Below are 14,472 nucleotides of genomic sequence, written 5' to 3'. Positions count from 1 at the left end.
GACTGTCTTTCTGTTTTGTGATGATTGTGCATGAGTCCCTTGTTTGTTCTGAACAGTTAAACTGAGCAGCGTCCTTCAGAAAAATCTTTAAGGTCCTGCAGATTCTTCAGTTTTCCAGCATCTTTGCATATTTGAACCCTTTCCAGCAGTGACTGTATGATTTTGAGATACAACTTTTCAGACTGAGGACATTTGAGGGACTCAAACACAACTATTTAAAAAGATTCAAACATTCACTGATGTTCCAGAAGGAAACAAGATGAATTAAAAGCTGGGGGGTGAAAACTTTTGGAATTTGAAGATCAATGTAAATTGTACTTAATTTGTGTACCGGGAAACATACAAGTATCTTCTGTTGCTTACGAAGGGAAGAACTAAATGGAAAACAATTATATTTCAACAAAATAAGAAAAATTTGGCCATCTTCATCGCATTCAAAAGTTTTCAGCTCTTAATGCATCTTGTTTCCTTTTGGAGCATCAGTGAATGTTTGAATCTTTTTAAATAGTTGTGTTTGAGTCCCTCAAATGTCCTCAGTGTGAAAAGATGTATCTCAAAATCATAAAGTCACTGCTGGAAAGGGTTCAAATATGCAAAGATGCTGGAAAACTGAAGAATCTGCAGGACCTTAAAGATTTTTGTGAAGAACGCTGCTCAGTTTAACTGTTCAGAACAAACAAGGGACTCATGCACAACCATCACAAAACAGAAAGACAGTCGAGGATCATCAGGTAACATAACACAGTATTAAGAACCAAGGGTTCCCAAACTTTTGAGTGGGGTTATTTTAATAATTTCAGCAATTCTTTTGTCTTGTGGACTAAATTTTAATATCTTTTATGTACAATATCTTACTCAGGACAGTACTAAATAAAATATAACATGCATTTAGTATAATCTCTCTTATTTTTTGAAAATTACTAATATTTTCACAGATTCTGCAAGGGGTGCCCAAACTTTCGATCCCCACTGTATATATATATATATATATATATATATATATATATATATATATATATATATATATATATATATATATATATATATATGTATAATAGGGTCAGGGCACGAACAGCTGCTTCTGCACACTGAAGTTCGCTGGCTCTCCAGGGGGCAGGTGTTACAGCGGTTGTATGAGATGCGAGAGGAGGTGAAGTGGGTTTTGACAGAAATCAAATCAGATCTGGCGAAGCATCTGGATGACACTACGTGGCTTATTGCGTCTCTGTCCTATTTGGTCGATATATTTGACAGCTTGAATGACCTCAACCTGTCTTTGCAAGGCCGCGAAACTCATATTTTGCTCCTTGCAGACAAAGCGCACGCCTTCACACAAAAACTAGACCTCTGGCATCAGTCGAGGGAACTGCGACATGTTCCTCAGCCTCGCAGACTTAATCACTGATGCAGGCACGTCACACGATTTCTCCTCCCTATTTCAATCAGCGTCTGAGCACTTGTGAGAAAACAATTTGCGACATACTTTAAAGAGGATTATTGCTCTTTTGCGTGGGTTTGAGATCCGTTTGTGTGCACAGCAAACAAGCTATCAATTGATATGCAGGAACAGCTTATTGAGCTGAAGAGTGACAGTAGACTGAATGAACTCTTTAGCTCCTGCCCTCTTTCGTCATTCTGGGCAGCATTGATGCAGGAATACCCTCAACTCTGTGACGTTGCCTTGAAGATTCTCCTTCCTTTCGCGTGAACATACTTGTGTGAGGCAGGATTCTCGAAAATGACTGCACTCAAAACGAAATACCGCAATCGTGCACAAATTGAGGATGATTTGAGGCTATGTTTATCAAACATTGAGCCAAGAATTTTTGCTAGGCAAAGCAGGCTTTGATCTCACATTAACATCACCACCTACACTGTAAACCCTAATAAGTTGAGACTACTCAAATGATTTGAGGAAAGTGGTTGCGTAAGTAAAATTGAGTAATGGCAAAATTGACAACTCAATTCCATTGAGTTGACCTAATGTTGGTCTCTTCATTGAATTAACTTAAATGTTCAAGTACAGATAACTTAAAAAGGCAAATAGACTTAACTTAAATTTTTGAGTTTTATATGGTTTACTTGTTTTAATGATTTAATACAAATATTGTTTTTCCATTAATAGCTTTATTTGGTTTATACATTTACATTAATTTAAGAAACATTAATATCAAGCTCATATTTTTAAGTCACATTAAGACACTTGAACAGCACTTAACACTTAAGCTCACATTTTTAGAAAACAGTAGCTCATATTTTTAACAGCAAGCTGCATTTTTAAGTCACATTAAAATATTGAGCTCATGTTTAACAGTAAGCTTACAAAAAAAAAAAAAAAAAAAAGTGAAAAAGTGAAAAAAGTTTCTCGATTTTAGCCAAACAGCTGGTTTGCCAACGACTGTGTTTTAGGCTGCAGGTCTTTCTGCCCCAAGGAAAGTAGAATCCGCTGAATAAAGTCAAACATGTATCCCAGTGACTTTGGGTAACTCAGGTGCAATGCATATATTAGTTCGAACAGAAGGCACATTGCTTTTTCAGGAAGGTCATGTAGATTGTCCATCACTAATTTTCCCTCGATTGCGAATCCAGTTGAAGAGGGAGACCCATCTTTTCCCATCTTCAACTATCACAATCCCCACTGGCAGATCAAGAATTGAGCTGTGATCATCGGACATCTAGTGAAAAACATTAACAAATTAAAATTAATTCACATACATGCAAGCTCATTTACATTTCAAAAAGGTGCAACTTAAAGGGTTAGTTCACCAAAAAATTTAAATTCTGTCAGTAAATAATCACCCTCACGTTAATCCAACCCAGTAATACATCATCGGAACACAAATTAAAATATTTTTGATGATCCGAGTTGTCTCACTCCTCCATAGGCTTCTCTGTAATTTAAACTTGCCAGCCCAGAAAGTTTGTAAAGACGTTAAAATAGTCCAAGTGACCACAGTGGCTCAACCAGAATTTATCAAGCGTAGTGTTACGTTATGTAACAGCGCAGCGCCTCTGGGTTGTACATCAGAACGTAGGCTCACGCTGGTCATGTGTGTGATGGTGGCCAATAGTGAGCCTACGTTCTGACATACAACCCAGAAGTGCTGCACTGTTAGACTACTTAAACTCACTCAGAGAAACAAAGAGGACAATGTATAGTTGAATAAAGACATTATTTTGTTTGTTTTTTTGTGCACAAATGTATTCTCATCGCTTGATAAACTTCAGGTTGAGGCACTGTAGTCACTTTGACTATTTTAACAATGTTTTTAACTTTCTGGGCCGGCAAGTTACAATTACAATAGAAACCTATGGAGGAGTGAGACAGCTCTCAGATTTCATCAAAAATATCTTAATTTGTGTTCCGAAGATGAACGAAAGTATTACAGGTTTGGAACAACATGAGGGTGAGTAATTAATGACAGAATTTTCATTTTTTATTACACATTCACACAATGTCTCACATACACTGCATCAATATCAATCTAAAAGGGTTAGTTCACCCAAAATTTAAAATTCTGTCATTAATTACTGAACCTTGTGTCGTTGCACATCTGAAAGACCTACGTTCATCTTCGGAACATATATTAAAATATTTTTAATGAAACCCATTAGGTTTCAGTCCCTGCATACTAGAGATCCAATTCAATTACCACTTTCAAGGTCCAAAAAGGTATGAAAGACATCATTAAAGTAATCCATGTGACTCCAGTGGTTTAACCTCAATTTCATGAAGCTACACAAGTAATCTGTTTTTGCAAAAAAAAAAAGTACAACTTTACACAATATAATCTCCAATGGACATTCACGCAATTACGTCTGCTCTCACATGAATACAAAACTCAAATGTTGTGGTGCTACATGAGATACTGTCTTGAGCGAGCGTTGCAGATAATCATTTTCAAAATTACATTTTTTTGCACAAACATAGCACTCGTTTTGCTTCATAAAATTAAGGTTAAACCACTGGAGTACAGTAGTACAGAGTACTGCAACAAAGTATTTCCTATCGTCCTTGAAAGTGTAGTTGTGCTGGATGTCAATGGAGGGACAGAAAGTTACAGAATATCATTAAAAAAAATCTATTGTGTCTTGAAGATGGAATGACACAAGGGTGAGTCAATGAATTACATTTTTGAGTAAATTAACCCTTTAGATTGATACAGTGTGTGTGAATGACCGAGATTGTGAATGTGTGAGAGTGTGTATAGAGGGTGAGAGGGTGTCTTTTGGACATTTTCTCCTTGGAACACTTACCAAACACATTTTAAAGAAAGCAGGAGAGTCATCTCCAAACCAAAGGGGTAGTCCTTGAAGCACCAAAGTTCAGTTTTTCAGTTGGCTCTGATAGCTTGTGTGGAAAAAATAACATTTTATTAAATCCAACCACTTGATAATAATACATTATAACAGCCTTTAAAGATTTAATCAGAGATCAACTATGAAGTCTATATTGGAGTTTATACAGAATCAATCTACTATCTTCTAAGATATATCTAGGATAAATTATTGGGACTTCTAACTAACCTTTGTTGCTTCAGAAGGTTCATCAAGAGGTTCATCATCATGTTGGTCAAGGGTCTCGTAAAATTCCCTTTTCAAGTTCTTACCAGCAATCCTATTAAACTCCACGTAGACCCGAAAAAATTATAAAGGGGAAAGTAACGACATGCATGCATGGTGTGCTTGATTATTTTTTAAGATAAGTTAATTCCAGTCAAAGGTACAAACATGTGTTGACCTAAAAAAAAAAAAAAAAAAAAAAAAAAAAAAAAGTTAATTATTTATTTACTTACATTTAAAAGGATTTTTAATTCATGAATAAACATTTGCTGTCAATTTACTCACACTCAGGCCATCCAAGATGTGGGCGACTTTATTTAGCAGAACATTAAAGGAGATTTTTAGCTGAAATTGTTCTCTTTGGCTATTCATATAATGAAAGTCAACTGTAACCATCCCTTTGATTGTCAAAAAACGTGTGCAAGCAAAACAAAATACAATAATTGTGGTCCCTGATGATATATTTGTGTCTTATGAAAGGAAACGATAGGTCTATGCAAGCAACATTATTTATAACATTATAACCTTTACCCTGTACGAACGGCCCTGAGTGTATTTTCTACAGTCTGGAGAGCGAGTGTAAAGATATATCAAACTTTGGGAATATGTGAAAACTCAATCTTCCCAATTTGAGATCATGCATGTGAAAAATCTTACTTTTTTATACAGGTAGCAGCATCAAGGATAGTAGCAAGTACCATTTTGCACATCCTGCTAGTTGTAAATAAATCACACATCACGGCACTTGCGCTCCAGGCTGTCAGGAGGAGATGGGTCTGTTGTGATGTTCATCAAAATGATACTTGCTGCTATTCTTAATGCTGCAACCCGTTTAAAAAAAGCAAAAAACATTCACATGTGTGATCTCAAATCGGGAAGATTGACAGATTCCCAAAGTTTGATATAACATTACATCTTTACGCTTGTGTTACAGACTGTAGTAAACAAATTCAGCTTTGTTTGCAGAAGCTGTGGATTAAAGGTAATATATGAGGTTTAGTTTCTTGCATAGACCTATCATTTCATATAATTTCATTCCACATAGCTATTCATTAATTAATAATATCTCTGTAAATGTGTCGCAGGCGGGAAAAGGTCTGCGGTTTTTAGTAAACATACCGGCCAAAGAAATTCTTGTAACGATTAACGTTAGGCATAAGTCAGTATTCACGCGGCAGCCAAATTTTACACCAAATAAAAGAAACGTCCTTTCACAAATTACACAAAGATCCATTTCAGTGTCTGGAAATAGATTTTTCTCGAAGTTCGAGCCGCAATATCACGCTTAGGCCTATTGTAAACAACAGCGCTAAGTTAGTCTGTAAAACATTGGCTATGTTTGGAAGTTAAGGGGTTTTAACTTAAATGCATTTATACCTAAAGTCCATTTGTATAAAAAAAATAACATTTAACAGACAATAAATCAAAATTTACCAGCGTAAAGTTACTCCTGTGGCCTCGACTCTTCCCCCTCCTCGTCTGCTTCATAACCACCTGCCTGCTAGTGTTACTGTCCCTGCGGGAGGAAAACGGGAAATTCAGATGTTCTTACAGAAAGTTGGTAACACGAACGTGTTTATAACTCGAAGATACTCAAAGGCAACTAAGCAAAATTTAAATATATATTTTTCCATTATTCTACCTACCAGCGTACTCTGGGTCTTTCACGACGACTCTCTTCCCGCCTGCTTTAACGCCTGTCTGGCTTCTTGTGCAGCTGGCCCGCTGCCAGAGTAAAACGGAAAAGTATTTTCAACATGCAAATAACATGGCAATAAAACGTATAAGGAAATAAAAAAAACAGCGTGTGTATATTTATGCGTTGCGTTTAAACCTTTACTTACCTATTTAACTTTAAACTTTATTATTTATTTGTTCTTTCAGGTGTTCCTGCAAATGACTGTGTCCTGCAGTCAGTGCTGCGTCTTCAGCAAATTCGACAAAAAATTCCCGCCTTGTGTTATATTGGCCAATCGGCGCTGTTGTCAAGGCAGAATTTCAAGCATGACCAATCATTTTTAAACAGAGACGTACCGAATAATTTAAATAAATGGAAATTCTGAGTTAATAACACTTAAAATCTTAATTCAAAAGATTTTTCCTGCCAATGAGTAATTTAAACACACCTGTTTAAGTTTTGATGGCAAAACTGGTTGTTATAAGTAATGTGAAGTTATGTTAACTTGATTTCTTTATTAATTACAACATTAGGGTTTACAGTGTACCTGCAAGCTTCTGTAAAAAATGCAGATGATGCCTACTATTAGGCCTAGTAATAATAATAATAATAAAGCATGAATTAATATCAGAGGTCTTGTAGAAATTCCCAATTTTAGCAATAGCCTTGTAATGGCAATCGAAACAGAGACCAGACAGTGTGACATTACCCCCTCCTCCACGGAGCAGCTACCAGATGCTCCAGCCGAAACCAAGAAGAGACCAAGGAATACAGAGACCAGGAGTGAGGTGGAGCGGCGGAGGACCGGGGGAGGGACGGAGGGTCAGGTAAAATGGGGAAACATAGACAAGAAGTGCAGAAAACAAAAACAAGGAGCCCAGGAGGGAGGTGGACCGGCGGAGGATCAGGGGGAGGGACGGAGGGCCAGGTCCATAGAGGGAAACAGAGAAAAAAAACAAAAACAAGGAGCCCAGGAGGGAGGTGGACCAGCGGAGGATCGGGGGGAGGGATGGAGGGCCAGGTCCATAGAGGGAAACAGAGAGAAAACAAAAAAAAAGGGCGGCGCAGAAGACCACCACATCCGTGCAGTCGAGACAGAAGCCCACCAGGGCGGAGCAGAAGACCACCACATCCGTATAGTCGAGACAGAAGCCCACCAGGGCGGCGCAGAAGACCACCATATCCGTCTGGTCGAGACGCTTTCAAAAGGTTGAGAACCCCTGCTCTATACAAGAAACATTTGAACTGCTGTGTGTGTAGTTGAGCACCGAGAACTGATCACGTGCTGTATGTGAGAACCCAGGAAGTGGAGCGCGCGCATGAGAGAGCACTTCTATCAGCGTGATTCTGGCCTATCCCGCATTCATTAATTTTAAGTTAATCGACCACTAATTGTGACTCCCGGGAAAAACGGGTCATCTGGTCACCTCATCCCAGCCCCTTCGGGTGGTGAGGCCATTATTTCAGATCGCTAGCTCGCATATTAGTCTATCCATCCACTGCGGTTGTTATACTGACTAGATATACAAACGGCACTTATTCGATCGCAATCCAATGACAGGGACGCACATTTTGAAGGACCAATAGTCCTCAAATAACATTATAGTCCAGTCTCGTCTAGTTATCGAAAACGCTGCATACATTTCATCATAATTATTAATATTATTTTTAGCTCATCAACCTCTGTCTTAAGGCCTGTTCACACCAGATAACTATAAAGATAACGATATTAGCGTCCACACCAGCGAACGATATTGTCTGTGTATTCTAAGCGGACGCGCGTCTGCTGCTTTAAATTCTTGAGCTCATTACAGCAGGATTGATTCTGATTGGTTGTCAATGTTTTTATCGTTCATCAGAGAAAAAAAAATTGTTCTGAAAGTGATTCCAACTATATTGTTTCTCTGTGCCTTTATCGTTATAGTTGTGGTGTGGACTCCGCTATTCTTTAATATTGAGAACACTGCTAGCACGCCGTGCATTTATTGACTGTCTGCAACTAACTACACACCGTCACTGATGAGCAGTGGCGGCTCCAGACAATTTTGATTGGGGGGGCAATGGGGGGGTCTCATGAAAACCAACAAAAAATACAGTGTACATGGCTAATAACTGCATATTTCTGCTACTAAACAACAAAAACACCTTTGCAATGTAAACAAATGACAGGCTACATTTGTAATTCATATCCTTCACACTGCACTTTCATGTCAGGTATATTATGCATTTATATTGACATTGATATTTTTACATTTATTTCAAGATAGATATTATTGAGTTTACAGGCTAAAGTGGTCTTGCTGTTGTAAACACTGTTGCTATTGTAGAAAAAATATTTGCATCACATTTAAAATATAATTATATTTTAATTCATTTCTGAATTGTTTTTATTTTTATAATGATAATTCAGAGAATAAGAAAATCTGAATAAGCCTTACCAGTGTTGTGATAATTATTTTTACGTGTTAAAAATAAATAAGTACTGTAATATAATAAAAGTTTATTCAAATAACATAAAAAAGACCAGACCCCTCGATGCCTGTGAAACTTTTCTCCCTCAAACAGCACGCTAGTGTTACTTCTACACTACAGGCTACACACAGCAGTATAAACAACGTATCTGCATGTTCTCACATCACATCGTTCTTGTAAAATAATAATAAGTAAATAAACACCAAAATCACTTCGCTGAAAATGAAACACCACTTACCAGCTATGGAGCCAAAAGAGTCTCAATAAAGATAAATGCACACACTTCATTCACATATGCACACACCGGATTCATACATGCACACACATGATTCATAAATACACACACAGGATACACAAATGCGCACAAAATTTACAAATGCACACACAAAATTTAAAAAGCACACAAAATTCAGAAATGCACACAAAATTCAGAAATACACACACAATTCAGAAATTCAAAAAACATTTACAAATGCACTCAAGATTCACAAATGCACAGGACAAGATTCAGAAATGTATTTCTGATGCACACACACATATATCTTGATTTACAAACTGCTTGCGGTCTGTGAACTTCACTGCATTTGAATTTTGAGACTCCCCTGACTTGGCTCGACACATAAATGCTTTTTTTTTCAACAGGGAATGATCAGCAACCAATCAGATATCTCCCTTCTTTTAGCCAATCACATGAACACGTTCACACAGCGCTATATGCCTGTGGTGCAGCATATTATAGCCTACTTATTTATGAAATTGTATGAAAATACAGATGTTTAGATTACAATTCAGGTTTATTTTTTATTATTTTTTACAAAATATAAATTAAAAATTGTATCAATATATATAGACCAGTGACTGCAGAAAAAAGTTAACCATGGATTCATAAATTTGCAATAGGCAATTATTTCATTTTACTTAAATATTTTAATGAAAATAAAAAAAAAAAATTACCTTTTTGAATATTTAAATATATCTAAATATTCTTTTGGATGCAATATAGAAGTCACTTTAATTATAATATTCGGTCCCTACATGAAGAGAGTCAGTGGTCTGCTGCGTGAGGTAACTGACTATCTGGCTGCGAAAAAAGTGGGTCTCCGGCTGCGTGAGGAAAGTGAGTAATTCGCTTAAAGTGAGCTGATCGCTGCGTGAGGAAAGTGAATCGTTCGCTCAACTTCGCTGCGTGAGGAAAGTGAATCGTTCGCTGAGGAAAGTGAGTCGTTCTCTGCGAATGGAAAGTGACTCTCCGGCTGCGGAAAGGGAGTCTCCTGCTGCGCAAAGTGGGTGTCCGGCTGCGCTAAGTGAGTCGCCGGCTGCGTGAGGTAAGTGAGTCGTTCGCTGCGTGAGGAAAGTGAGTTGTTCGCTGAGGAAAGTGAGTCGTTTGCTGATTGGCTTATAAGTAAACAATCCCCCACCTGGGGTGCATTCTTGTGATTGGCTAAAACAAGGGAGATATTTGATTGGTTGCAGATCATTCCCTGTTTTAAAAAAAGCATTTGTGTCGAGCCAAGTCAGGGGAGTCTCAAAATTCACACACAAATGCAGTGAAGTTCACAGACCGCAAGCAGTTTGAAAATCAAGATATATGTGTGTGTGCATCAGAAATACATTTCTGAATCTTGTCCTGAGGATTTGTAAATCTTGAGTGCATTTGTAAATGGTGATTGCATTTCTGAATTGTTTGTGTATTTCTGAATTTTGTGTGCATTTCTGAATTTTGTATGCATTTGTGAATCTTCTGTGCTTTTTTAATTTTGTGCGTGCATTTGTGAATTTTGTGCGCATTTGTGTATCCTGTGTGTGTATTTATGAATTATGTGTGTGCATGTATGAATCCTATGTGTGCATATGTGAATGTAGTGTGTGCATTTATCTTTATTGAGACTCTTTTGGCTCCATATAGAATTTCCACGACAAACATGGCGACGAGTGACGGGATTCCACAGCTGATCGTCTGGGACCTGAGGACGTTAGTTGGCTGATCACCCTAAACGCACAAGGGTTTAGCCCTAAACCCCAAAAAGGTTTCAGGGAAGTGGGGACTGATGTCAGAGGGCTTGTGGACCTTCACTGCTGGTTTCTCAATGGATCAGAAAACGCATGCTACAAACGGTGAGACTGATTTTGAAATTCCAATAACCTTAAAATTTACAAATTGGTATTTTAAATTGGCAAATTAAGATCTGCTATTCCCAGACTTTACTGGCCTAAAACCTCCATTGAAGTCTATAAGCCACCCTGTTTCATGAGTAAGTGAAACCATGTTTCGCAGGTAAGCAAAAATAGGTCTGCGAGTAAGCAGGGCCAGGAATGTCTTGCAGGGTAGCAAGAGAGGGGGGTGACAAGGCAAATAAGCGCGAAGCCACACGGTAGTGACGACTACGTGTGAGGAAAAAGAAGACGCGTTCCAGAAAGTCTTGGATTGTGAATATGTGGTCTGGGAATGTCACATCTAAGATCGATCTTGATGATTTGGACAGTTCAATTTACAATGACATTAAATAGAAATATGGGAAATAATTATGAAAGTCATACCCTGGGTTGAGAATTATGGTTTTCCAAAAAAAGAAAAGGTACCTTTAGCATAACAGTGCTTAACAAAATAAAAGAGAGCTTGGAAAAATGTGAAAACAAATTAAGATAATATAAAAAGCGAAAAACAAGCAAAAAGACAAGTTTCAGAAACATAGGAATTTTTATTTTACTTTTTAAAGCACAGGGGTGAAGCAGCAGAACGCCGAGAAATAAATATCAATGCCATTTAGGAAAGAACTGAAAAATGATAATTCTGTAGAAAATGCTGACAAAAGAACAGATTATATACTGTTCAGAATTCTTTTCTTTATCCCCTTAGAGAACTGTGGTGTGCCAAAGTGGACTTTGATCTGGACTCCTGGCTTCACCCCTATCGAAAAATGCCACGGCAGCACCAGATTCAACCACCACAGCTGCCTCCATCCTACAGAGCCATTGCATCTTCACCACAGTCCATGCCGCCCAACGAAAGACAAGCACAACTTCAACAGCATCATTATGATCCAAACAGTCTGCTCTGCAACCAGCAACATCATCGGAATGATGAAATACTCCATGACTGGAGTCAGCACCAGATCTAAAGCTCATGAGAGAGTGACACTGCAGCTGGACAGCCTGAACAAGAAGAAACTGGAGGAAAAAAAGGAGAGCATGTCTGAGCTTTCCCCATGATTCAAGTGGCTGGGCTGAATAGAACTGTGATGGTCTCTCAACCATGGAACGAGAAAGACTTTAAAGAGACACAACGAAGCATATCATCAAGCAGTGGAAACACTGTGTCAATGGATCAAGACTCACTTTCCAGTCAGAGCGAACACAACCAAAATCATGCAGAAGAGCAGAGGTCAAAGACTTTTTCAGACTGCACATTTGATCAACCAAACGGCGGCTGGACCAGATAAAGCTGAGGCAGACTGACAACAGTGACTTTCACAGCAGAAGCTGGAGAAGGAGAGTGGAGTCTGGAGCAAAGTCAACCAAGGCCACGCAGCACAAACAGATAAGTCTGAAACACACACACATTTTCTCTAAAGCTCACTGCAATGAAGAAAATATGCTTGCTTATATTTCTGCTCTTAGCAATGAAGAAAAATGCTTGCTTTAATACATGATCACATTGGAAGAATAGAAAATGATAAATCTTCTCTCGACAAGAACATAGGCACATAAATTAGCTAATGAACAAATAACACATAGATTATGGGTTAATGGAGTTGAAAGGGCTGGCAACTCCTTAATTAGAATGTATGAAATAGATCCAATTCCAAAAATAAGTGGAAATTTAGTTTGGTCTACTACTGCATCTAGTTATATGGTCAGAGACAATTTCACTGTACCATTGAGATGTAAAGATTAGGATGGCATGAACTTTAAGCATTGTTTACTACTGTCAGAAAACTGCCTTCAAAATTTGTAAGAAAGATATTTAATGTGAAACTGGGAAGTGGCCCAGTGCCAAATTCAAACTTTAGCCACAATCCAACAATCACAGTTGTATATTTACCAGTGTAAACGGAAAGATGATGAATTATGTGAAAAGCTTGTCAAGGCTGCAAAAGACAGTTTCACCTACTTCTGAATTATGCCATTCTCTGATTTACAATGCTCAGCACATATATCATTGGGAAAAGATAATTATAATTTTTTTAACAAAAATGGTTTCATGTATAGACACAATAGACCTGAAATGTTTAATCTGGACAGAAAACAGATGTGCTTTTGCTGTTGATTTGAGAAATGAACAGTAAATGCTGTTTGATGTTTTCTGATTATCTTCCACATATTTCATTGTCCGTAAAGAACAATGACCATAGGCAAGACGTTGGTTTATTTGTAAAAATTTGTATTTTTCATGTGAATTGGGTGGAGACAGCAGAGAAAAAGGTTGAATACAATCCAACACTGTCTGCATACCGAATGTGTTTGCACGGGACTGATGTTAAAGCTGTACGTACAGTCTATGTGATTCATAGGGTCATAAGCCAGTTTGTCAAAAGGGAGGTGACATTTTTTGGTCATCATCAGTAAAAATGGCAAATCTTAATCTGAGAAACAAAAAGAGACAATTTTTGGGCATGTGTTCATATTGTCGAACATCCATTATAAATTATATTATCAAAGAATCGCCCTTGAACGCTTTGGCTCATGGGAAGGGCTTGCAACCCCATGACAAACTGACCTGGATTCCATAAGCAGAGAAAGCATTTAAGAATATATTATTGCGATGAACATCACCAACACTGGGACTTCCAGACCCAGAAATAAATTTTGTTCAAACTGTTGATGAGAGAATGGGTTCCTGACTTCTGTTCTGTTACAGGATCATGGGGGAGACCTGTGGCCTATTTTTAGAGTAAGCACGATCCGATAGTGGCAGGCATGCCAAAATCCCTGAATGCTGTTGCATCTTCAGAAAAAGCTGTTTTAAATTGTGGGGTCTCTGATGTGACTTTGCTCATGCCACACACGGTCTTTGTGATCCTATTGGAACAGAAAACATCCTATTTGTCAATGCCCCGGTATCTCAGGTACAATGCAATTTTATTGGAAATGCCAAACATCACAATTAAAAGATGCACAATGTTAAATCCAGCTGCACTGCTCCCTACGAATCAGGATGGGGAAGAACATGATAGCATTGGCACATTTAAACAGGTCTGTCAACCAATACCAGATTTTAAAAGAAACCCCCTTAGAAAATGCTGACTTAAAGCTGCAGTAGGTAACTTTTGTAAATATATATTTTTACATATTTGTTAAACCTGTCATTATGTCCTGACAGTAGAATATGAGACAGATAATCTGTGAAAAAAAAATCAAACTCCTCTGGCTCCTCCCAGTGGTGCTATTGCCATTCGCAGTTATGGACCGCTCCCGGTAAGAAATCAACGAATCAGAGCTGCGGTCCATAACTTTGTTTGTGTTCAAAATGTAGAAAAATGTATATAATAAGCCAGTACACCATGAATCCATTTTACAAACCGTGTTTTTAGCTTGTCCTGAATCACTAGGGTACACCTATAATAAGTGTTTGGTTACACTTTATTTCGATAGTCCACTTTAGACATTCTACTGACTGTAAGTAACTTTGTAACTACATGTCAACTACATATCAACTAAATCTCAGAATTTTGCAACTACATGTCTGCTAACTCTCAGAGTAGACTATTAGGGTAGGTTTAGGGTTAGTGTTAGGGGTAGGTTTAGGCTTAGTATTAGTT

General features: G+C 37.9%; 3 long non-coding RNA genes across 3 annotated transcripts; 1 reads left to right on the top strand and 2 right to left on the bottom strand.

Annotated features, from left to right (window-relative positions):
• Window positions 1-2,109: 2,109 nt before the first annotated feature.
• On the bottom strand, window positions 2,110-4,638 carry LOC113053294 (uncharacterized). Its single transcript, XR_003277207.1, has 3 exons — window positions 4,528-4,638; window positions 4,258-4,351; window positions 2,110-2,675 (listed from the first exon to the last, which is right to left on the bottom strand). It is a non-coding gene; the product is annotated as an uncharacterized LOC113053294 (long non-coding RNA).
• A 604-nt stretch (window positions 4,639-5,242) lies between these two features.
• Window positions 5,243-6,995, bottom strand: LOC113053295 (uncharacterized). The gene is made up of 3 exons (XR_003277208.1): window positions 6,408-6,995; window positions 6,210-6,288; window positions 5,243-6,079 (listed from the first exon to the last, which is right to left on the bottom strand). It is a non-coding gene; the product is annotated as an uncharacterized LOC113053295 (long non-coding RNA).
• Window positions 6,996-7,334: 339 nt separating this feature from the next.
• Window positions 7,335-14,192, top strand: LOC113053296 (uncharacterized). Its single transcript, XR_003277209.1, has 3 exons — window positions 7,335-7,450; window positions 10,620-10,828; window positions 11,571-14,192. It is a non-coding gene; the product is annotated as an uncharacterized LOC113053296 (long non-coding RNA).
• The last annotated feature ends 280 nt before the right edge of the window (window positions 14,193-14,472 follow it).

The sequence above is a fragment of the Carassius auratus genome, chromosome 34 (genome assembly GCF_003368295.1).
Source record: "Carassius auratus strain Wakin chromosome 34, ASM336829v1, whole genome shotgun sequence".
In the NCBI taxonomy this organism is placed as follows: domain Eukaryota; kingdom Metazoa; phylum Chordata; class Actinopteri; order Cypriniformes; family Cyprinidae; genus Carassius; species Carassius auratus.
This window is presented reverse-complemented; position numbering and strand designations above follow the sequence as displayed.